This window comes from Cavia porcellus, unplaced genomic scaffold (genome assembly GCF_034190915.1).
Source record: "Cavia porcellus strain 051 isolate PalLab524CR breed Dunkin Hartley unplaced genomic scaffold, mCavPor4.1 scaffold_33, whole genome shotgun sequence".
NCBI lineage: Eukaryota > Metazoa > Chordata > Mammalia > Rodentia > Caviidae > Cavia > Cavia porcellus.
The window spans coordinates 34,038,116-34,060,539 of record NW_026947516.1 but is presented as its reverse complement, the minus strand read 5'-3'; the positions used below and the strand labels follow the sequence as shown (position 1 = coordinate 34,060,539).

Sequence of the window (22,424 nt, the reverse complement as noted above, 5' to 3'; positions counted from 1 at the left end):
ACAGAATTTATTTTATTTATTTATTTCAAGAAAAAGAGAGAAACAAAACAAAAAACGTATTCGAAACACATCTATCAGGGAGCAATAATGGTACATACATTGCATATTGTCATCCCCGAATCAGAATCACAGATTTTAAATCAGTCCTGAAAGGAAGACAATTTGATAATTAAACTAATAAAAGTATCCATGATAAAATGGATATTGTCAACAACAAACTCCTTTTCCATAGCAATTAATTGTTAAATGAACACAACTCAGTAAGAAAGATATTCCAAGTTGATACGTAGAAACAAATTTTAGTCCAAAAATATATAAGCAGGAGATAATGGGTTATAAAGCAATAATCACTTTAACAATATGAATATAGTTACATGAGAAGAACTATATGGCATTAAGTAAGCATTATTCAAAAACTAGAAATTATAAACTGTGAACTTTTTTCTCACTGGCCCACCCTATGAAATATCTGGCTGTTTGCCTATCTGTCCATCTCTTTATCTCTTTCTTGAGATAGTGTCTCACTGTGTGGTTCAGGCTGGCCTGGAGCTCAGACTCTCGGTGATCATCTTGCCCCAGCCTCCCAAAAGCTGAGATTACAGGTGTGTACCACTACATCCAGCACTTGTTTTTCTCTTTCAAATAAATCCTTGATCCTGCTGCAACTCTTGGGTGTCCTGTTCAGTTTCAGTGTTTAGGATGTTAACACTCCCAGTGTGTTAACAGGAAGACTGCAAATTTTACCACAGTCTGAGTAAGTTAGAAACTTAGCAAGACCCTTTCCCTCCCAACATTAAGAATTTTCAGTTTCATTAATGAGAACAACTGTGAGGTATCTTAATTATAATGTGCTTAATTAGGAACTATACATCAATTTGAGTCATTGTTGACAGGGTTTTGGATGAAAAATAATTTTTCCACATTGCTGACAGAAAGTGAGCAGTATTTACAAATGAAACACTTCAACAGAGAAAAAGGCATACTCATTTGTACATTTACATTTGCATATCATATTCCAGTTAAAATTGGAAGGCATTTGAAATACCATGGTGGAGAAATTACTGGGCAAATTGTAACATGTTTAGGCAATAGATTGATATTTCCCTTAGAAAAGACAAATGTTAGAATCACTTAACTATTTGGAAATAAATATGCAAAGTAATACTAAGTGAAATAAATAGAATACATAGTTTGGTATTGGCCCTGAACATTTTTTACTAGAAGAGACTCTGTTATGCCTCACCCGTAAACATTAATAATAAATTTAAATATTTATTATGATATCTAGTAATAATGAGAGTGAGCAAACAGAATTCTCATAGTTTATTGGAAGGGCAGTCTATTAACAGGAAAAATGAAATGACTAATTTCTGAAGAACAATTTGATACTAGCTACTGATCATTTAGTCCTGTATTTATCTGGAAATCCCACTGATAAGAATTTAATTTAGAGATATATTTGCCAGTGTTCTTTAAGGTATGTCCCAAAAGATAATTCATTATAACTTTTTTATAGTGGAAAAAGGAATGACTAAGGCATTGATAATTGGAGACTACTTGTATAAATTTTGGAATATCCCTTAGGTGGAATACTATACCCCCAGTAAAAATAGGGACTGGGGATTGAATCCAAAGGCTTTGTACTGGGCTACATCTCCAGCCCTTTAATTTTTTTTTTTTAATTTTGAAACAAGGTCTTGTAATTGCTAAATTACCAAGGCAAGATTTAAACTTTTGATTCTCTTATATCTGTCCTACAAAAAGCTTCTAATTACTGCTTATCAGTTTTACCTTCTAGAGGGCCTGGGATGTAGCTCAGGGGCATAACACCTGCCTGGCAACCATGAGGTCCTAAGTTCGATTCCAAGTATCAAGAAAAAAAAATCCAAAACAATTTCTCCTTCTAATACTGTTAGAATGACAGTTAAACTCCAGCATGATTTTTTAGAGAGGACAAACAACTAAGCATGAGTATATGCAAGTATAAATTCTACAAGAAAAGGCAACCAACTTTGAGCAGCTGCTGCCTTTGGAAAGAGAGGTATAGAAGAAGAAAACAGGTAAGCCTTCACTTAATAGCTTATTTATTTATGTATTTATGTATTTATTTATTTATTTTTAAATCCATTTCTTCATTTGCAGTACCATGGATTGAAACCAGGCCCTTTAGTAGCTCTCTAGATTCTGTTGCTACCTTCTCCTCCTTTCCTCAATGTTCCACACCCCTCCTCCTTCCTCTCTTTCTTCTTTTTTGTGGGACATATTTCTAAACTTATCAAGCTGGGCTTGAACTTCAGATCCTCATGTCTGGCTCATTTAACACCTTGTACCAATGTGTAGAGCATGGATTTTCTACACATTCACATTTATTGCTAAGATTTAAAAATTGTCCTCAAAAAATTGAGTGGCTGAGGTAGGAAAATCATAATTCGGAGTCTAACCGTTTTAGAAACTTAGTGTGATCCTGTCTTTTTTGATCAGTTCAGGCGGGCCTTGAGCTCACTTTGTAGTTCAGGCTGGTCTTGAACTTGCAATGAACCTCCTATGTCAGCCTCCCAAGTGCTGGGATTTACAGGCATGAGCCACCACACCTGGCTCATGATCCTGTCTTTTAAAAAGTTGTTTTTTGATTTATTTTTGGTCCTAAGGGCTGGGAGTATAGCTCAGTGCAAATGCCTTCGTTTCAATCCCTGGTGCAGAATTTAATAAAGTAAATAGATAAAATCATCAACAAACATTATGTAGGTTGTGGAGTCAGGGGCCAGTGTTTTCCATTTGTTTTTTGGGGGGGATGTGGAGGAGAGGGCAAGTGGGAATCAAACTCAGGACTTCATGCTTGCTAGGCAGGTGTTGTAACAGTGAGCTAAATCCTCAGCCCTTTGTTTATTATTTGATTTTATATTTTTCTGTATATTTACTTCTGTGTATTTCTCCACTAAAAAAAATAATTTTTTGAGGCAGGGTCTTGTTATGGAGTTCAGGCAGGCCTTGAACTTTCCCTGTATCCCAGGTTGACCTTGAACTCATGGCTATCCTCCTGCTTCAGCCTCCCGAGTGCTGGGATTACAGGTGTAATTGCCACATGCCACAGGTGTGATTGCCACATGCCAATTCATGTGACGTGGCATTTGCTTTTGTTTTCTTGTTTGTTTTTTGAGACAGGGTCTTTCTGTGTAGCTCAGTCTTGCCTTGATCTCACTGTGTAGCCCAACCGTGCCTCAAACTTGCAGCAATCAAGAATTTTATGTTTTTAAAATTATATTATTTTAAAGGGAAAAACAATAAAAACAATTTCAAAAACAAGATAAAAGGAAATTGATAGAGGTTAATATATTGTTCAGATTATATGATGTAAGCATGCATAATTGATCAAAATAAGCACAAACCATTTTATTCGATGAACTAAGAGAAATCAGTAGTATAATTATCTTAGCTGTCTTTTGTGTATGTATATTGATAGAACTGTGGGGGACTGGCGATGGCTGAAAAGATAAGAAGTATGAAATATAAATGACCTTTATATTGAGAATGCGGAGAGAGACACCCCGGATCCTCTGGGGTGCAGCATCACCCCCTGGGGGCGGCGATCTCTCCGTGGAACATGTGGAGTGGGGGCATACATATAACTTAGGTAGGGGGTAGTGTCTGAGGGGCATTAGGGATGCACAAGTAGCCCATTGGTATTCTTTTGGCGCCATAGTTAAATTCCTAGGGGGTGAGGGAGATAGGACCTCCTTGGTCCCGAATGAGGCTTTTCCAGCTACAGTGACCGGCCTGGGCCAAAACTCTTTCATATATATGTGTGTGTGTGTGTGTGTGTGTGTGTGTGTGTGTGTGTCCCTATAGTAAGATTATTTTATCTTTTTTTTCTATACATTTTCTTGAGTGATATTTTATTATTTTAATATGAAACCTTAATTTCTTGTTTCCATGTAAGGATACATATTCAGTTTTTGGGCCCTAGAATGTGAACATGTGAAGAACCATTATTCTGTCTACCACACAATCACTATTTCCAGGTCATTGTGTGGGTGCTTCCAATATAAACCAGGGGAGCTCTGTGATAGTTAACTGAATACTTGAATAAGAAATACCTAAGTGTTTGGTTGAGCACAGTCCTGGGTGTGTTTAGATGATTGACTTACTGAAAATGGAAAAATTATCCTGGGTGTGGCATAGATAAAATAAAAATGGAGAGAAGTAGGAAGTCTCAGTTCTGTTTCTTTGGAGGAGCTCAGGTTTTCATCATCACCTTGGATTTCTGTTTCCAGGATTCCAGAGAAGACTCTTCAGCTTTCTAATATGGACCTGAACCAGACACTGCAGTGAGCTCCATGGCTTTCTAATTGTAACTGAAGCTTTCTGATTTCCAGCACAAAAACAGCTGTTTTGCATTCTTCCACATCAGGCTCTGCTGGTGGCCATGTAAGTCCTACCTTGTAAATCAGGTGTGTATGTATATATGTGTGTGTGTGTGTGTGTGTGTGTGTGTATACATTTTATTCCTCTAGTGAACCTTAACTGATACAGTATTGATGCTGATAATTCATCTTGTGAGGTCAAATGTGGCATTATATTCTCAATGTGAAGTATTACCTAGTTTGAAGGAAAAACCATTATGCTAGTCAAGTTTTATATTTGAGTTGAATCTGGGAAGTAATGGGACTCCTGACTGCCTAATTCCTTTGTTCCTTCCCTTTTCTTCTTTTTTTTTTTTTTTTGTCTTTTTGAGACAGGATGTCACTATGCAGTTCAGGCTGGCCTTAGGCTCACTTTGTAGCCCAAGCTGGTCTTGAAATTGCAACGGTCCACCTGCCTCAGCCTCCTGAGTGCTGGGATTACAGTAGTACGCCACCACACCTAGCTCCTTTCCTCTTCTTTATGTGAGATGTATTTCCTGTCCCTGATTCTGTATCATTGCTTTTGCCCTTGTAAAGAGTTCTTCATACACTACATTACAGCTTTAAAAGATGAGGAGTCTTCTGCTGGAGATCAAGTACTCTGTTGGCACACCACTTTTTGTTGGTAGTACTAGATATCAAACCCAAGGGCACTCTAATACTGAGGTACATCCCCAGTCCTTTTTATTCATTTATTTTTTGAGTCTCAATTGCCCAGATTGATCTTATTTTTTTTGTGTTTGCCTTTTTGAGACAGGGTCTCTCTATGCAGTTCAGGCTGGCCTTGAGCTCACTTTGTAGCCTAGGCTGGTCTTGAATTTGCAATGATCCTCCTGCCTCAGCCTCTTGAGTGCTGGGATTACAGGCATGAGCCACCATGCCTGGCAGGTTGATCTTAATCTTATGATCCTCTTGCTTCAGCTTCCTGAGTAGCTGGGATTACAGATGTGCAGCTTTGTTCCTAACCTTGTTCCTAACATTTTGAGAATATCTTACAACTCTCCTGATACAGTACACTTCTCATCAGTCTTAACTGAAAAATTGTATGCATTAGCAACACTTATTTGAGATGTGTGTGTGTGATATACACAAAGACAGATATAATCTTTACTCTGGAGGTTTAGGTAGGAAAATAAAGTAGAATGTATAGTGGCTTGAAACAGAAATATAATGCAAAATTTAAGAGTATGTAATAATTTGGGGCTAACAAGAGAAATTGATGTCAGTTATTCTCTAAGAGCTCAAATGTAAGTTTCTTCTTTTTCTTCTTCTTCTCCTTTTTTTTTTTTTTTTTTTTTTTTTGGTACCAGGAATCAAATTACCAGGCAAGCACTTGAGCCACTGAGCTAAATCCCCAGCCCTACTTCAAACTTTTATCTTTACTCTGGACTTCATGCCATCAGTAATATTCAACCCAAAATTTGAAAATGAAGTAGAAAAGTCATCCTCTGAAGTGGATCTAGCAGGAATCAAAATAGGAGCAATTAAATCATGAACAAGTGCGAGCTATCCACAGGGGAATTAAGCCAGAACTTAAGTGCTAGTTTGAACTTTCAATTCCAGAATTTGTACTCTTTAAAGTGAGACAGAATTCTAGTTTGTTGTATCTTAGAGGAATAGGCGAAATTTCAGGGCTAAGGCAGCTGGTCAGAGGGGAGAATTCCTCTAGGATGACAAATGACAAGTTTACAGCATCTCAGTAGGGAGTGCATTTACTGTGTTTTGTCTACCTGGTATTTGGTAAAGGCGTGATCCCCCAGCAAGTTCTCAGCAAACAGTACCTTGACAAAGGTCATGTAATTTTCACCTAGTTTAAAAGGGAACAACAAAAAAACCAGGCAATGACCTCTATAAATGGTCGGTTCTTAAGAAAAAAGTATCAAGAGAACCAAGGAAAAGAGGTGAGAAAATGTTGTGGTAAAGGAAGTGGAAATTACACCTGGCTTTGAGCCTGTAAGCACAGGGAAAGAGAGCCAAAATCACACCATTATTGTGTCATTTTCAATGCAATATAAAGCTTCTTTCATCTGTGTGGGGGGTCCCTATGTAATGTGGGTGTGGATGTCAGATTAGGGGGATAAACAGGGAACATATTCATGACTCTCCCAGCCAACCTATAAGAACATTTCTGTCATCCCTGCTCCCCCCTCTCCCTTCTCTTCCCCTTCTACCCACCAAGTGGAATGACAAATGGTAATGAAGCCCACTTCAAATCACAGAAACTAAGAAGCCAAGTATCCTTGTGTACTTAGCATATGTTATTTGAGTAAGTGGCTACTGCTGATGATATATCCGGTAAAGATTATGTAACTGGTTGTGAAATGTACAACAAAGAACCATAATATCTTCTTAAGCAGCTGTTCATAAACTACACACCTCTTTTTCCTTTGCTTAAATCCAATCATTAACTTGACAGTGAACTTCAGAATTCAGAAAAAAGAGCACATCAACTGAAAGATGAAAATTTTTGTTTTGTTAAAGTTCAAGGAACCCTGGCACCAAAAAACAAAATCCAAGGAAAGTCAGCATCCCCAGCCCAACCCCCAAGACTTTTATAATGCCATATTTTCTGAGTTAATGGAAAATATATATATATATATTGTGTGTATATATATATATATATAATACAGTATATTTTTATACTTAGGATTTAACCCAGGGCCTTTTCACTGAGCTACATCACTAGTCCTTTATTTTATTTTATTTTATTTTATTTTATTTTATTTTATTTTATTTTGAGACAGGGCTTGATTAAGTTATTAAATTTCCCAAGCTGAGCTTGAAATTGTATTCTTCCTGCCTCAGCCTCATAGAGTGCTAGGATTACAAGTGTGTGGCATCACACCTGGCAAAACAAAAAAGTATCTTTAGTATTAGAAATTAAATGATAGTATGTTTTTTCTTTTCTAAATAAATTATGTGGTTTATCTTTTTTGTCTATGTGTCTTTACTATTGGAAATTTTAAGGTTGCAACATGTTTATCCTAACTACAAATCAAAACTAGTTAAACAGAAAAAAAAAACCCTAGTTAAATATCCTTTAGTGAGAAAGAACATGTTGAGAAATCATGTCATTGCTCTGTTTATATTTCTGTTAAATATTTGTTTTAAGTAAAAAAAAAATCTGTTTCAGTCTCCATTTAATGAAGGTGGTTTAGCGAAGCCACTTCAAAGTTATGACAATGTGAAAAATCTGTGTCTTGTTTTGTATTTTATACCAGGCATCAAAGGTCAGCCAGTGTTCTAACTTGCAGAGATTTCTATACTAAGTTAATAAAGAACTAGTTTGGGGTGTATTTTGTCTTTGTTGGGCACTATTTAATGGATTTATTAATTGTTCTTTGATAATTAAGAGGCAGTTATGAAAACCCAAGTCAATACCAAGAAAAACAATTACTTAAGTAAGTGAACTTGATAATTTAAATCTAAGGTTATAATTGATCAACTGAATGACTTATGAGAAAATCACCTGTTTGGTGGGAATTATCTGAATTACACTTAAATTGAAGGAATGGTAACTGAAAAATCCTAATGTGGAACAATTAGTATCTTAGTGTTAAGCAAACACTTGAGTCAGACTACCTAAGTTCAAATCCAGTTTAGTTGTCTACTGCTTTGGCCTGGAGCAAGTTACTTAGACTCTCCTTGCATCACTTCACCATCTACATAACATGTGGGTGAAGCTACGTGTGGTGGCACACTCCTGGAATCCCAGCACTTGGGAGGCTGAGGCAGGAGAATCATTTGCAAGTTTGAGAGCAACCTGGGCTACAAAGTGAGTCCAAGGCCATCCTGAATTGCATAGTGAAACCCTGTCTCAAAAAGACAAAGTAATAAATAAATAAATAAATAAAACAATAAAACAAATATGGGTGAAAACAGTACCTACCACAGTCATTGTTGTTATTAAATAGAACATGGTAGGAAGTACTATGAATACTGAGTTATTATGCCAAATGATCTTAACAGTGAAATTGGCTGTAAAGCAGTCATTTACAGAATAAATGACTATATATCACACTTGAATTTTTTTGAGTATCAAGAAGAAAAACACAAAGCCCTTATGGATGACAGCACAAACCATCTACACTCACAGAACTAACTAAAAAATGTATTTGTGGTGGATTGACGGATGGTGGGCAATTTTTAACACCCAGCTGAACTGAATCAGTATGGTGCTGGGTATGAATGGCTCACCTGAGGATCCTTGGCAACAACATAAAAAACTGAAAATAAATGTGTGGTGTTGTTGGTTCTCCCGTTGTGGTTTGTTTTCCTGGAGGAGCTCTTTGAGCTTCTTTCCTAATACAAACTCAGCTATTCTCATTGTCAGAGGCTTTCCGGATCTCATCGCTGAGAAGGGCTGCAGTTCACTTTGGGGGAGCTCTGGTCTTTACTTTGAGCATCACTTTCTGGATCCAGAGGGGAATGTGATGTGCTGTTCAGTTTCCTGAAGAAGCTTGTCACACTGGCTTTCCTGAGATGAACTCGGCTGTTCTCATCATAAGAGCTTGGGACTTTGCTGACAATAGTATTCATATAAGATTCATATAAGATGTAAAGTAGTAAAAAACACTTAAAGCATGTAGTAATGCACACTTTGCAAAATCGTTTATTAGTATTATAAGTGCTGTTTAAATTACTCTTTTTGGAAAAGGGTGAGCTAGGGATATGCCTGTACTGTTAGTCTGTTTAAGCCATCATCCCTGGGTAAGTGCCCCTTGGTGCCTACTATCCCACATCATAAGTATAGCCAGTACTATACTTGAAGATCCTGGGGAATGGGGATATTTCATCCTGCATAATCCACCATGGTTTTCTGAACAGAATAGGCACAGGAACCAGAGCAAATACAAAGCTGTTCTCAACTGCAGATAACTAGTAGTTGATCTTATGGATGGAGGGCTGAGGAAATCCACCACTCAGCTATTTTGTATACGTAAGAGCCTTATATATGTGAGAGACATCCCATGTGAACATTTCCCAATGATCTGAGTTCTTTAAATAGGTTTCTTTTAGCAACTGCATCATCTTAAACTTTGTCAGTAGAATGTGCTAGAAAGACATTACAGAACGAAAGGATTTCATTTCAAGCTCTGATGTGTTTACTTAGGCTGAGGCAGGGCTCTGGGCTTCCCCAGTGGTTATTTTTTTAAAGTGAATAAAACAACAGAACAAAGCAGATCAGAACAAAACAATGTAAGCAACACAGGATTTCAAAACAAGACAACAGGAAATCAAACATGGCTGCCACAATGTCTCCTGTTCTCCTCAAAATAGATGTCCATATTTTCACACAGGTTGAATTTAAAAAAAGCAAAATAGTATAAAACTGATCAAAATAATGAAAGCATTACCAGCCTTCAAAACCAGACAATAGGACAATCAACAGTAGCTACCATAATGTCTCTTGTTCTCTTCAAAATAGCTGTACATACCTTCACAAGTATTGAAATCAAATAATAGAAAACAGATAAATATCAATCAAAACAAAGAAAACATTATTCGATTTCAAAAGATGGCAGAAAATCAGTAGCAGCTACCATTATGTATTCTTTTCTTTTCTTTTTTACTTTTTTGATACTCGGGATCAAACTCACAGCCTTACATTTGCCAAGCAGGCACTTACACTGCTGAGCTAAACCCCTGGTCCTCTGACTCCTTTTCTTAAAAGTAGCTGTTTATACCATTACACACAGTAAAATCAATTCTTGTATATTCTTTAGAAGAAATTCTAGGCGTGTATAAGCCTATACATGTACATCTATCTTTTCTGTATTAGAGGGAAAAATAAAATATAGCAAAGTACAAGAAAAACAGAGACAAATAAATAATAACAAAAAGGCCAAAATAATAATATATGCTTTCAAAACAAAGTGGTAGGAACATAACTAAGGTTATTTTGCAGAGTTATCTTCAAAAGAGTTATTTAGATTACCAGATGTAAACCTGCAGAATTGATCCAATTCTGTGAATGTCAACTGTTTTATTCCAAGGACTAGTAGAATTAGCTGTACAATCATTTTAGCTATCTTAAGTGTATATATATCAATTTATATCTTTTTTCTTTTCCTTCCTTTTCTCCTTTTCCCTATCTGAGTTGTTTTTTCCCCTTTGAGTAGATATGTTATTTTTATACAATGGAGTACTACTCAACTATAAAGAAGAATCACATTGAGGCTTTTATAAATAAATGGATGCATTGAGATCATACTCATAAGTGAAATAAATCAAACTCACATGTATAAATACTGTATAGTCTCCCTAGTGTAAGAAACCGAAAGAGTTAATAAGACACAAAATCTTAAATAAATGTTGTGAAATGGTAAGAAACTGCCCCATGGTAGTTTAAGCAGCACCCTGTTTCCACAGAACAGGGCCGACTGCAGTATGGAGTGCCCTGAAGCTTCATTTGACAATGGTATAGCAGAGTGCCTCTCAGCTTCCTGCAATGAGGTTAGAGTTCTACCTTCAACAAGTTACAAAAGGTGTTTTTTTAGTGTCAAAAGAATGAAAATTCAACAAATTTATGATTTAAAATGTTTTTGATTCACACATTATGATTCTATAATTTCTTGAGTGCAACATGATATTTTGAAACATACACACATTGTGAACTGATCAGATTAGTATCTCTAATTGCCTTAAATATTTATCATTTCTTTGTAGTGAGAACATATAAAATCTTCTCTTGTAGGGACTAGCGGTATAGTTTATTTACTTATTTATTTATTTATTTATTTATTTTTGGTACGATGGATTGAACTCATGACCTAGTGCTTACCAGGCAGGCAGTTATGCCACTGAGCTAAATCCCTGGCTAGAGGTGTAATTTATAGGTACAGCACATGCTTAGTATGGTTAAGGATCTGAGTTCAATCCTCAGCACCAGAAAACCCACACATGTACACCATTTCTCTTCTAGCTATTTTAAATATACATTTTTGTTTGCTGTAACTATCTTATTTTTATTTTTGGATGTACTGAGAGTCGAACTCACAACCTCATGCTTGCCAGGCAGACGCTGTGCCACTGAACAGTATCCCCAGCCTAATCATTTTATTTTGTAACAGAGCAACAGAATTTCTTCTCTCTTATCTAATAATAACAGTGTATCCATTCACCAACATTATGCTATGTAGCCCTCTCCAATACTTCCCCAGCTTGTGGGACAGTGAAATTGAATGATCTAGTTGACCTTTGCCGGCGTGGTGGCACATGCATGTAACCCCACTTACTCATCACTACTTCAGAGACTGAGGTGGATGACCACAAGTTCCTGGCTACTCTGGGACATTTAGAAAGACTGTGTCTCAAGATAAATAAATGGACATGTTAGCACAGGCCTGTAATTTCTTGTACTGGGAGGGTGAAGCAGGAGGATCATAAGTTTGAGCCCTATGCAAGCAATTTAGCAATTTAGGAAGACCCCATCTCAAAACAAAATGAAAAAAGGAGTGGAGCTGGGCAAGTAGCTCAGAGAAAAGGCCTTAGGTTCAATCCTTAGTACCAGGGGAAAATAATCTGGGCTATTACTCAGTGGTGGAGTGCCCATGGTTGAATCCCTGGTCCTGGTCCTGGAGATTGAGAAAGATGTAATTGGCTTTTATTAGCAATCCCTGAAACAGGCAACATCTGATCTACAAAACAGCCATGAACTCCACTGTGCAGGGCAGAACAGTCAGTTTTCATTGATAGGCTGACAAGAGACTAGAAAACAGCAAAACAGCATAGTGCAAAAAAAGCACATTGGTTTACAATAGGTTACTTTAGGTTAATTTCCTTGTATGAGTTAAAACAGAGGAGCTACCTTACTACTCTTGCTCAGGTTTCTTGGGCCTCGTTTGATTGGTAACTGTGAACATCTTGTGTTTTTTCTTTTTGGTTTTGTTTTAGCCTGTATAGAGATTTGGATATCATCTCCCTGTGGGATTCTCATAATATCTGATTTTATAAGTAAACAGGTTAGGTTCCAGTTTTGTGAAATAGATCCCTTGCATGAATGATTCCATTTTAGGTTGTTCTGTTAGAGCCTAGTGCAGGAGCTTGGTCCAAGTCAGTGGACTCTCACAAATTTCACCCAGCACCAGCAAATTCTGTTGCAATGTACCACAACTGACAACATCTCTGTCAACCAGCGAGTCATGACCATAACTTCCCAACAAGGTCTCAGCCTCAGGTCTGGGGGAAAAGTAATCTTTCTTAGGAACCCGCTCTTGGAGGTCTATGGCTTGGTTTGCTTTTTTTGAGGCAAGGGCTCACTATGTACCTCTAGTGGGCCCTGCACTCACTATGTAGCACAGGCTGTCCTTAAACTCTTAGTAATCCTCCTGCCTAAGCCTCCCAGATGCTGCAATTACAAGTATGTACCACCACACTCAGTTTGTGGTTGGTTTTATATTTGATATTCCTGTATTCTTCATATTCCATATTACTCTAAGCTCATATTATAATTATCATTGCTTATATTAAATTTTCTCTTTGTGTTTTTTCTTTCCAGATTGAATTTATATTCATATGCATCTCATGCTATTTCACTGTTATTTCTCTCCCTCTGTGGTGTAGAGAGGGGGTTAAGGCCTTTCTTAAGTGTTTGCCAAATCCTCTCATAGAAATAATCATGTTACAGTGTCATTGGATGAGGTTCACAAAATTCCCTGAAGAGCAGATAGTGATCTCAACTCAGTCAGCCAGTATTTTGACTCTTGTCACAGAAAAGAACTTCAGGACGTGTCAGTAAGAGACACACAAAGGTTTTACTAGACAGAATTAGAGAAAGACAGAATTAAAGAAAATTGTGGAAGCCTTCAAGAGAGAGGCATAGTATGGTCTGTTAATGGCACTGAGAGAATGTATGTATTTTGGAAGAGTAAAAATTGGTCAGATTTGGGAATCTGTGAAAATATCAGGATTAATGTACAAGAGAAAAATGATGATCCATGCACAGGTAGAAAGATAATGGCTCAATATACAGGTACAAGGTTGCCCTACCCTGAAACTTCAAAAGTCTGGAATATTGAAGCAAGAAGATCACAAGTATGAGCCCAGCGAAGGCAATTTAGTAATTTAGCAAGACCCTGTCTTAAAATAAAAAATAAAAGGAAAGTAGTTCAATGCAAAGACCCTGAGTTCAGTCCCAGTACTGCAAAAACAAACAAAAAAATCCCCAAACTCTGGCCAAATGAAACAGGCCCGTTTTACAGAAGAAAGGCACAGGGACACTCTATTTATTTTTTAAGGTGGTTGAACCAAGAGGTCTGCTTACAAATATTTTTGAACTCTTTGAATCTGTTTCTGTATCTTAATGTAACAGAAATCAATGAGACAGTAGTTAGGATTTTATTAGGCAGGACAGCACCCCTAAAATGTAATTAGGGAGCTGAAAATGAGCCCTACTGAGTCATGACCCTTCAGGGATTATGCAAAAATATCTGCCAGGTGTCTTTTGGCTGTCTAGGACCTCCTCAGACCACAGTCAGGCAGAATGTTGGCTCAAGGATGTATGGGCTTTGCATGAGCATTGCATGAACACTGCATAGAATAGACTCTGAAAAGTATGTAGCGTCCTATAGGGTAGATATTGCATTGCTTATACAGTGGCCTAAGATCACTTCTAAAATGCTTAAAAGCTCCCAAAGAGCCCTTGTAGGTGTCCTACTCAGAACCCCTTCCTGGCTAGCAAGAGCTTTGCTTCTTTTCCTTTATATCTTTTACTAAGAAAGTAAGCAAGAAGCCTTTGTATCTTTTAAATAAACTTGATCTCTGTGCATCTTAAAACATTGACCTCCCATCCCCTCTTTCTGTATCATTAAACTTGATACATGCCCTATATCTAGATATCCCCCAAAAGCCTCACTATATTCATAGGTGGGGATTTTCAGATGTGGCTGGTTCTAGGTTGTGTACTAGAATTAAGGACTATGTGGAACTGGATTAGTTCACTAATTTATCATAGTTCTGTGTGTGGGTAACGGGTCGACCCATCCTGGATGTGAAGGGCACCACCCAAAATGTTTGTAGCTTGTGTAGGATAAAGGAGAAAGAGAGGCTTGCTGCTGCTCCACAGTTTGCTGTTCTCCCATGGACTGTTTCTCCCTCTGCCATGCTATCCTGCCGTGGAGCCAGTTGACTGTGGACTGAAATCTCTGTGAACTGTTTGTTAGCCAAAATAAACCTTTTTGTTTTTACCAATATTGTTTGGACAATTAAATGCCTATATCTTATATTCTGAGTGACTAATTTAAAGTAACAATATGCAATATATTAACCATCATTACTCTCATAATATCTTGTTTTAAAATTTTGTTCTATTTCTCTCTCTCTCTCTCTCTCTCTCTCTCTCTCTCTCTCTCTCTCTCTCTCTTTTTGGTCTTTTTCATTTTTATCAGTACCAGGGATCGAACTCACAACTGCCTGCTTGCAAAGCAGGCACTTATGCCGCTAAGCTAAATCCCCAGCCCCTCTATTTTTTTCTCTTTAAAAATAAACCTTTAGCTGGGTGTGGTAGCACATGCCTGTAATCTCAGCACTTAGGAGGTTGGGGCAGGAGGATCATTGCAAGTTTGAGACCAGCCTGGGCTACACAGTGAGCTCATGGCCAGTTTGAATTGCATAGTGAGACCCTGTCTCAAAAAAGACAAGTAAATAAATAAATAAATCGGTCCTCCTTTATTCTTTTGAGGCAGGGTCTTGGTATGTAGTTTACTTGAACTTATTATGTAGCCCAGGATGGCCTCAAACAGTGATCCTTCTGCATCAGCCTCCTGATTTCTGGAATTACTGGCATGTACCACCATGTCTGGAATTTCTGCCTATCTTTATTTTTTTTTCTGACCTACCTCTACTGTATCAAGTGGTCTCTTTTGACGCTTTGCAGATTTGGTAGTGCAGGGACTCCTAATTTCAATATCCTGTTTCCACGTTCCAGTTCTACTCCAAGACAGACAGGCTTAGAGCCTGGTGGTCACTGCAGTGGGAAGGGGCTCAGGTGGAAGGAGGACTTGAAAAGTGAAGGGCTCTGGTTGATCTAAAGAATTTATTTATTTTTGAGATAGTATTTCACTATATTGAAACTGTCCTTGAGCTCACCAATTAGTCCAGGTTGGATTATAGGTGTGCACTACCAGGTCCACCAATCTAGAGAATTTAAAATCAAATATAGACAGCTGGGTGTGGTGGTGATTGCCTATAATCCCAACCCAATTGAGGCCAAAGCATGAGAATCACTGAGTTTGAGGCCACCCTGGAGTACAATGTGAGTTCAGGGTCAACCTGAAGTACACAGCAAGCGAGACAGGGAGAAGGAAGGGGAGGGGGAGAGGGAGGGGGGAAGGGGAGAGGGAGGGAGGGAGAGAGAGAGAATAAAATCAAGTACATCTTCCCCAAAATTAAATTTCTTTCATAGCCATGTTAACCAGAGGCAAAAGACAAAGGTGTATAAGAGACATCTTTTATTCCTTGGCTTTACTCGTTTTAAGAATTTTTGGGGGCTGGAGGTTTAGCTCAGCGGAATAAGCGCCTGCCTTGCAAGCAGGCAGTCATGAGTTCGATTCCCAGTAACGATAGAAAAAAAATTTTTTTTGCCTTCTCTTAACTGAAATTCACATTACAAAACATGCCATGCTATCTGATAGACTGTTCCTAAAGATTGAAATCTCCCTGGTTGAGATGTGATGTGGGTATTTCCGAGTTTTTAAACTTAAGAATTTTAGAAATCTGAAACTTTCAAGAATAAAACAAGCTACTAGTGTTTACAGGCAACTGAGCTAGTTAGAAATATTATAGGCATTCAGACAGTGCTAGGCCCTTGAGGAAGGCAACACAGAGGACCAAATATCTTGTGACCTTGGGGGAGACATACACCTCATGCTGTGGGACAGAAGATAAAAACCCAAGGTGAAACAAATGTAACCACACCCTTAAGTATAATCCTTAGGGATGAGGTATGGATCACCTTGAGAAGCCAGGAGATTAAAATTTGGGAAGCAAAGGCTTTATTAGGTAAAATCCAGACCTGGTGACAAGTCTCCAGGAGCCAATTTGGAGACTGTGCACCTCACAGCTAAAAGTCAGGTCTTTTTATCTTGTAAATCCACAATCAGCTGCTGGTCACACAATGTAAGGAGGGGGTGGGGGTGTGACGCACTACAAAGCAGAAATGGCAATTGCAAGTCTCCCTGCATACTAGCAAGTTTAGATAAGAAGAAATCTTGTTTTTCTTAGCAAAGAATAGAGAAGTCTAACAGCAATTAACAACCTTAGTTACCTTACCTAGCACCACAATTGTTCTATTTGTAGAAGGCAACAATGGTTAACATATCAATTAGGTAAGATTTTACAATTCTTTACAGAGGAGAGCATTGATTAACATATCAATCCTTTGCCCAGAGGGAAAGGGAAACACACATTTACAGTAAGGCCAAGTACAGGTATTGCTATGATACAAACAAAGATATTTTTGTGAAGAATGTACAATCTAATACAATCTAATGCAATTAACACAGTTTGTGACGGCTACCGGGTAGGGAAGACCCGGGTTGTCAGGAGCTATTACCTCAGGCCTTTGTTTTATGGCCTTTAGGAAGTTAAAACTTAACCTAGTTAGATTTGAAGGGAGAAGGGGAGGGGAAGCAGCAGGTGGGCTTATACAGAACCGACCTTATAGTTAGGGGGCCTTAGGTTATAACACTATTGATTAGTCTATTCTAGAATTTCATTTAAATGGCATCATAGTAATTATTCATTTTTGCTTGACATTTTTTTCACAGTAAAAAATGATTTTGAGATCCATCCCCTTTGTCATCGCCTTGTGCAGGTCTTTTTCAGTGACAATGGAAATTAGAAAAGGGCATGAATTTGGAAGCCTTAACTGGGAAATAAGAAAATGATAAGGGATTTTAATTTAGGGAGGTAACAAAGATCAAGCTAGCCCTGTAACAAAGGAAAGAGAAGATAGAGAAAGGACTTACGTATGCCTGAACTACCAAGGGGCACACTCTGATGAAGAAGAGGTGCAGACTGTCCTACTCACAAAATGAGACTTGCTTTTGTATTTTGGCTGGGGAGAGTTAGAGTCTGGTTGATCATTAATTATCTCAGTTCTATTTTTGTGAGGAAGCTCTGGGAGAAGTTCTTATTGCTTAAAGGTCAGTTTAATCTCCGTGAGATTGTTTTTGCTTGGGGCAGTGTCAGTCTTAAGAGTCTGCTGGAATCCAAGGTGACTGTAGGTTTAAGGCAATGGAAACTTGTGAATGTAGTTCAATTGCCCTGTAAATCTCTTACTGTCCTCAATCTTGAAGGAGGATGGAATGGTTTATGGCAATTTAGGTCTAATCAACTTTATGCAGACTTTTATATGCTCACCAATCGATTAACATGCTTATATGTAGAGCTGAGAAAAAAATTGACCCAGAGTTTTCAGGTAATAAAGCAAACCAAAAAATGAAACCAGAGATGACAAATATTATTGTCCGCGTTTCACCCCCAGTACTGTGTATTAAACCAGGACCTTCACACTGAGATGTATCTCCAGCCCCTCCCTCCATTTGTCCTTCCCTCCCTTCCTCCTTTTCTTTATGCATTTTGTACTTCAAGATAAGATCTCACTAAGTTTCTAAATTACCCAGGCTAGGCTCTAATTTGTAATACCCCTGTTTCAGCCTTCAAGAGTTCTGGGAGTATAGGTGTGGTTCATCAAACCTGGTTTATATTTTGCTCTTAGTATCCATTGAGTATTTTCAAGTCCTGCCTCTATGTCCCTGTTATGCATTTGTTTTTATTATTTAATAATAATCAATTATAATATTTGATTGCATGATACCCCAAAATATTTTAATTCATTCACTTGTTAGACATTTGGGAAGTTTCCAGCATTGTTTTGCTTTGTTTTATTTTGTTTGGTTTGCAGTTCTGGGAGCTGAAGCCAGGGCCTTGTGCATGGTAGCAAGCGGGAAGCATTCAACTGCTAAGCTACACCCTCATCTCTGTTTCTTTTTTGTTGTTTGTAGACAGGATCTCACCATGTAGTTCAGACTGACCTTGAACTCACTGTGTAGCCCAGGATGACCTCAAACTGGTGGTGATATTTCTGCCTCAGCCTCAGTTTCAGGATTTCATGCTTGTGCTATCACATCCAGTTTGTTTATAATTATTCACTATCAACAAGTAAAGCTACTATGAACATTTATATAGAAGTCTTCGTGTGGATATATTCTTTGATTTCTTTTTCATTTAGTAAATGCATACATAGGAACATAAAAACTGAATCATATTGTAGATATATATTTATTCAATAAACTATATTTCTGATTTCCACCAAAAACATATCAGAATTTCATTTGTTCTACATTGTCACCAACAATATGTTCAGTTTAGTTTCAAACATTCTCTGTTTGAGACATTCTAATAGGTATATGGTTCGTTATGGTTTTAATTTTCATTTCTTTAATGACATTAAGGTTTTTTTTTTTTTTGTCTTTTTGAGGCAAGGTCTCTCTATGCAGTTCAGGCTGGCCTTAAGCTCACTTTGTAGCCCAGGCTGGTCTCAAACTCGCAATGATTCTCCTGCCTCAGCCTCCCAAGTGCTGGAATTACAGACATGAGCCACCACATCTGGCTTGTTAAATTATCTTTTTATGAGTTTATTTGGTATTCATGTCATCTTTGGTAAAGTATGCATTCAAAATTTTTTGCTATATTTTAATCATGTTTTTTGTTTTCCCATTAGAGTATCGATATTTGAGAACTCTTTTATACATTCTGGGTCTTTATTAGGTAAGTTATTTCCAAATAGTTTATTTCAGTCTGTGACTTGTTTTTCTATTCTATTAACTGCTTTTTGAAAAGCAGAACATCAGGGCTGGGGATTTAGCTCAGCAGCATAAGCGCCTGCCTTGCAAGTAGGCAGTCCTGAGTTCGATCCCTGGTACCGATAAAAACGAAAAAAGACAAAAAAAAAAGAAAATTAAAAAAAAAAAAGCAGAACATCAATTTGGATGAAGGGTAATCATTTATTTTTCTTTTATGTGTCTTTATTTTGGTGTAATATTTAGAAACTACTCCCTAATGTAATGTCACATAAGGGAATTTCTCTTATTTTTTCTAGAACTGTTACACATGTAGGTTTTACCTTTAGGACTGATGAATTTTTGGTTGATTTTTGTTACACTCCAAAAGTATCGATTGAAATTTGCCTTTTTTTCATACTGATATCCTACAGTTCCAGCACAATTTATTGAATAGACTACCCAATAATATTTTGGTGTAGCTAACCAGGAGAGTAAAAAGCCAGAGATTCTGAGGTTCAAATTCAATTCCTAGTAATACACACACATCTCCTATACTTAGCTCATTGACACATTGACACACTTGCTGTTTTATGAAATTCAGTGTTGCCCAATTCTATAAAATAGAACCAATTAACATTGTTAATTGTAAAGTATGTTATATGTATTATGTTATGTAAATATTCCAAAACAAAATCCCCTACTACATATATATATATATATATATATATATATGTATATATGTATATATTCTATACAATTGATATGCACTAATTTAAAAGACTTCACACTAAGAGATGGAGGTATAGTTGAGTGGTGTTATTGGGTATATCCTTCTAAAAGTGGCCCACCAAGTAAATGTTGCCAGGTTTTGTATTGCTCAACTCTCCTTTTGGAGTTGGATTCCAGGTTCTTCTCATTTTAAACAAAGACTTGAACAACACAAGCAAAAAGCAGTGGCAATGTTTATTTGAAAAAGTAAAAAATGAAGAGTGAGAGGAAAAACTGGCTCTGCACAATAAGCTTGGGCTGAATGAAAGAGGAAAAAGCAAGATAGAAGAGGGCTGGGGATTTAGCTTAGTGGCATAAGTGCCTGCCTTGCAAGCGCCGTCATGAGTTCGAGCCCCTGGTACCAAATAAACCACCACAAAAACAAAAAAAGAACACTCTGGAGAAAACAGGGCAGGTTATCATGAGGAAAGCCAAATCAAGCTCTTCTTTGCATCTGTATCCTTTTATGCTGTCCAAATCTAGAGGAAACCTGTGAAAGCTTCTTCAACCTGTGAGAACTTCTTCTGAGAGGCAATGCTAGGATCCCACATGTCAGAGTGAGGTCAGGTCCAGGCATCCTATTGGAAACCTGCTTGAGTTCTTGTGAGGAGTCCATGTGCAAGGCTTTGGGAACTGTTCTGTGTACCTTTTCCAGGATCTTGTAATTAACAGATCATGCCTACTTCCCCAGATGGCGTTGCCATACACTAATCTCCTCAATCAAACCCAGAGCCTTCACAGTGGGGTATATCTCCACTACTTTATTTTTTATTTTGAGACAGGGTCTCACTTAAAGTGCCTAAGTTGCCCATGCTGGGCTTGAATTTGATATCCTTTGGCCTCAGCCTCTTAGAGTACCGGATTACTAGAGTGTGTTACCACTCCTGGCTAAGAGGTTGATTTTTTTTTTTTTTTGGTGCTGGGGATTGAACTCATGACCTTGTGTTTGCCAAGCAAGTGCTTAAGCCACTGAGCTAAATCTCTGGTCCCTAGAGGGGGATTTTATATACAGTGAAGCAGCAGAAACAAAGAACTAATTGAGTTATTTTAAAATTACTTCTCTTGTAAGGTGATGACAAGGGGAATGTTGGAAAAATAACACCAGTTTAGATTTCTTTTTGGTTTTTTTTTATTATGGAGAAAAAGAAAAAAAAACAGAAATAGGGTACAGAAAGTTATACAGAATTTCAGAAAAACTAAACAATAGGAAATCACCAGCTAATAGATTACATACTGCTATTCTAGAAATAGTTGTTCAGGTTACAAAATTAAAGCATACAAAGTGAACTTTCAAACAGTGAGATTGGAAACAGTTTTGTTCAATGATCCAGCAAAACTCAGTAATATGGTTATCTATCTTATACACTTAAATATATATGCGGTTATATTCTTTAGAGCACTTTCTTTTCCTTTCTTTTGTAGAATGACAATTACACATTTTGGGTTTTATTACTCCCACAGTTCTTATTACTTTTTTTGAAGAGAGTAAAACCACATGTGACATAACAGAACAGAGTCAGTCAAATCAGAAGGATGAACATAATAGATAATGTAAAAACAAAATACTAGGTGAGCAACAATGGTTACCATATTGCCTCTTGCTAACTTAAATGAATTGCCTATATAATCATTATAATAAAATTGAACAAAACAGTAAAGAATAAAACCAAAACATTGGAGACATTACAGGGCCTTAAAAGAAGTCAACCTGAATGGGCATCATAATGAATCTTATTGTCTTTACAGTTGTTGCCTATACTTTCGAACTTGGTACTATCAAGCAAAGCTTAATAGAGGAAAATCAGTCAAAGCAAGATGGTGAGGGCTATACAGGGTTTCAAATCAAGTTAATAGGAAATCAAAGTGGGTTTCTATAATGTATCCTGCTATTTTTTTATTTTTCCCTTAATTAAAAAGAAAAATAAGAAAAGTAAATAATAAAAAAAAAGAGACTGAGATAAAAGGGGGCATAACAACAAAACAGCGCAGGTCAAAGCATAACCATTTAAGCAAAATAGTGTTTCACCACAAGACATCCTGACATAAAAGTAGTTACCATAATGTCTCTTTCCTTGAAATCTTTGAGTATAACTTCGTATACTGTAGCACCAAACATATCAAGACAATGTAAAACTACTCAAGAGAATGATAGTATTACAGGGTATTTAGAACCAACTATCAGAAAATGAACAATGGTTTCTGTATAATCTCCTTGTCTATAAAAGTTTTTGCTTATATTATCGCATATAATAAAATCCAATAAGATACAACCTGTTAAGACCGATGGAGACAGAAGAATAAAAGCTTGATGAGACTTCAAAGCAAGGTGAGACTAAATCAGCACTAGCTATTATGATGTCTTGTTTTCTCCAAAATAGCTATTCCTACCATCCAATCTTCTCTGCCTCATTTCTGTTGAGCTCTTTTTCTGTCATTAGTTGACAGTCTGTCTTCTTCATTTTGCTTTCTG

The 22,424-nt window shown here is 37.3% G+C and overlaps 1 protein-coding gene across 49 annotated transcripts in view; it reads left to right on the top strand.

Annotated features, from left to right (window-relative positions):
- The window catches only part of Tasl (TLR adaptor interacting with endolysosomal SLC15A4), a 111,227-nt gene that overhangs the window by 18,168 nt on the left and 70,635 nt on the right, over positions 1 to 22,424 (top strand). For all 49 annotated transcript variants that reach the window (XM_063242854.1, XM_063242848.1, XM_063242861.1 and 46 more), the window contains one exon: positions 4,272 to 4,425. The gene's annotated coding sequence lies outside the window, so the exon portion shown is untranslated. The remainder of the gene's footprint in view (positions 1 to 4,271; positions 4,426 to 22,424) is intronic.